Source organism: Mandrillus leucophaeus, unplaced genomic scaffold (assembly GCF_000951045.1).
Source record: "Mandrillus leucophaeus isolate KB7577 unplaced genomic scaffold, Mleu.le_1.0 Scaffold1108, whole genome shotgun sequence".
NCBI classification, from domain to species: domain Eukaryota; kingdom Metazoa; phylum Chordata; class Mammalia; order Primates; family Cercopithecidae; genus Mandrillus; species Mandrillus leucophaeus.
In genome coordinates, this window is record NW_012099299.1 from 402,344 (window position 1) to 405,443 (window position 3,100).

Here is a 3,100-nt window from a genome sequence, read left to right on the forward strand (position 1 = left end):
TCTCTTATATTTATTAGAAACTGCCATTGAGAACCTTGATGTAACGTAATTAATTGATGGGTCACACAAAAGCAATGAAGCTGAAGGTTATTGAGCAGGAATTGCTATTACAACTTTAGCTTTCCTTTAGAACACATTCCTCTACCTGATATGAAATTCGCCCAGGTGCACTGATGAGCGTTTTACAGTTAACCAAAGACCAGGAAATGGGCTCTTGTGTACGTGGAGCAGGGCATGGCTTTGGGATGCTTTGCAAACAAAGTGGCTTCTCACGTCTTCTGGAAAACCCATCAAAATGGGCAAGTTAGGGATCTCTTAGGAGCTCCCGTCTATACCACATTCATGGCTAATATAACAGTGGAAGTTGATGCAAAATGAGATCATATGGAAGATAAACTGCTGCACCACTGCCTCAGCTCAGCACAGCTACCTCTTCCCTCAGGGCTTCTGACTCTCTCAGGATGTGGGTTTCCACACTGTGTCTCTCATACAGTAATGCACGGCCGTGTCCTCAGCCTTTAGGCTGCTGATCTGCAGATACGCCGTGCTGACAGAGGTGTCTATGGAGAAGACAAATCATCCTGTTTAGCCCTGGGCATACATTGGGTTCCCAGTGTTGATGTTCATCCACCCATTCACTCAAGCCCTTCTCCAGGGACCTGTCTCGCCCAATTCATACCATAGGTGGTAAAGTTGTAACCAGAAGCCTTGCAGAAGACCTTCACTGAGGCCACAGGCTGCTTCACCTCAGGCCCAAACTGCACCAGCTGCACCTGGGAGTGGGCACCGGTGGAGAGGACACAGGATTGTGGGAAGTCTCACTTGACTGGCCTGGTTTCTCTGTCAGCCCTGGGACTGGGGAGCCCCTTAACTTTTGCTGCTGCCACCAAGAAGAGGATCCTGTGGGTCGTGTCCACGGTGAGGAGCTGTGCTGTTGGTGGGGTGTGGTCCCGAGGAGGGGTGTGGTTGTTGGGTGATGCTCTCAGGGCACAGAGTTATCTATATTAGCCTCAGTGATTTGCATATTCTTGAAGGATGCTATTTAATAGCCCAATTTCTGACCCAGTATGAGAAAGAGCAAATACACGACACATGGACGACACAGTTGTAGAAGCTGAGGGTTCAAACCGTAATCCTGTTGGAGGCCATGTGTCCCCTACACATCCCTGAACTCTATGTTGACAGAGCTTCCCCCACTGGAGAACAAGCTCCCCCAGGACATGCACCTCACTTTGAATCCACATTTGAATGAATGAGGGACAACTTGAACCATTTCTAGCACTTAATATGTGAATGCGTTATTTTGGGAATGACTGTGTTTGTCCAAAAATTGCACTGATTTAAAAGAAAAGAGCTCTTCCTGACCTCCAGCTGCTTACTATTAAGAAAACTGGCAGAGTTTGAAATCCCCATTGTGAAAGTAGTTCTCATTACAACATCCAGTTTGATAAATGCTCACAATTGAATGGAATATTTATATAAACATCAGAAGTCCTTGTGAAATACTTATATTAGATATTTTTAAAGGAAGTCCGGGGCCCTGAGAGGAACCCCTCCCCAGCCAGCTGTGCACCTGCTCTGGGGCGGGAGCCTGTGATGAGTTTATCCTGAGCGCCCCCTGCAGCCCAGCCCCTACCCAGCAGGAGCTTTTCTGTCTGAACTTACAGAGTATATTCCTACCAGTGTCTCTAGCCCGGTATAAAGTGGCTGTGCCCTGGCTCAGAATTCTCCTTTAGTGACACAACGTGCTTCTCACACCATCTTTTGAAATACTGAATTGGCCTTGGGAAACCCAGAGAACTGTACAGGGAGACCTGAAGAAAAGATCTCATGCATCACTGGGGAGCCCTTTCCTGGAGTTCCAGAGGCACTGAATCGTTTGACATATGGTGAACCCAAAAACTCTTCAGGGATTTGGCGGGATATTCTTATTTTCTTTAGGGTCCTGCAGTTGATTATTGCACCTGAGAATATCTGCAGGTGCAGTTGCACGTGGACAGAAGCCCAACTCAACTCTAGTATTCAAATAACACATACACACACACACACATACACACACACACACACACACACACACAGTGGCTAATTTTAACATTAATCGACCCACTTTTCTTCCTTTCTTTTCTGGTATCCATGTCAAGGAAAGCACTCCCTACACTGGCACTAAGGATGAGTATGTGTCTACTTTCTGCAAACAGAAGTAAAGAAAACAGAATACAAGTGGACACCTGGGAAGTGCATGCACATTGAATTCAGCTGGTCTCACTTTGGAACCCTGCACACGTGCCATGGAAAGTAAATTCGAGGCTTATGAGGGTGAAATCATTTCCTTGGTGCTGAAGGTGCTGTTGTCAGAGCCTTCAAATTGCTCTATTTTCCTGAACATTTTTAATCCTATTTTCCTCCTCAGAGTTTGTGCATTGCCACACTCTCATATTTAATCCATATTGACTAAACTGGTGAGACGTAATGTGTGGAACACGGAAGCATTACATGTTCTTATAGATGAATCTTAATACTCTGGTGATCTTCTTTCTCTGGACTGTGCCCGATACAGGAAGTCTCCAGGTGTGAAGCTGATTTTCACTCTTTTCTCGATGGAACATCACAGGAAAATTTTTGTAAATGTGCCCCTTTTGGCTAATTGTAGCCATTTTCGTGATAAAGGCAGCCTGTAGGTATGGGTTTGTAATGGGGATGGATTACCTTTCGCAACATACATAAGGATTTAAAAATGGGTTGTCTGCCTGAAGAAGGTCTCGGTGTTTTATCAGAGATTCAGTCTCCTGGTAATACAGCCATGCAGGCATCTAGGTGGATTCACACCCTGAGAACCTGGAGGTTCCTGGAGGAAAGGGCGATAAGAGTATGGGGGGGTGAGGCCCCTAGGATCTCTCACCCTCATGCTAGTCCAGACATGCTCTTTATGTTTATTTAGTTCAGATTTTCATATAACAAATCACACAGCCAGGCTCATTTAAATTATCCATATTCAGGCCATATGGGACCAGCAGCTGAGTATAATAATCACATTGAACTCAGACAAATCTGGTCCTAATCCAATGTTTACCGTAGCTCAGAACACCTATAATGACTCACT

At 45.5% G+C, this 3,100-nt stretch overlaps 1 pseudogene across 1 annotated transcript; it reads right to left on the reverse strand.

Moving 5' to 3' along the window:
- Window positions 1–456: 456 nt before the first annotated feature.
- Window positions 457–2,654, reverse strand: LOC105548670 (annotated as a pseudogene). The gene is made up of 3 exons (XR_001007427.1): window positions 2,494–2,654; window positions 878–981; window positions 457–793 (listed from the first exon to the last, which is right to left on the reverse strand). The product of XR_001007427.1 is annotated as an Ig heavy chain V-I region V35-like (transcript).
- Window positions 2,655–3,100: the final 446 nt, after the last annotated feature.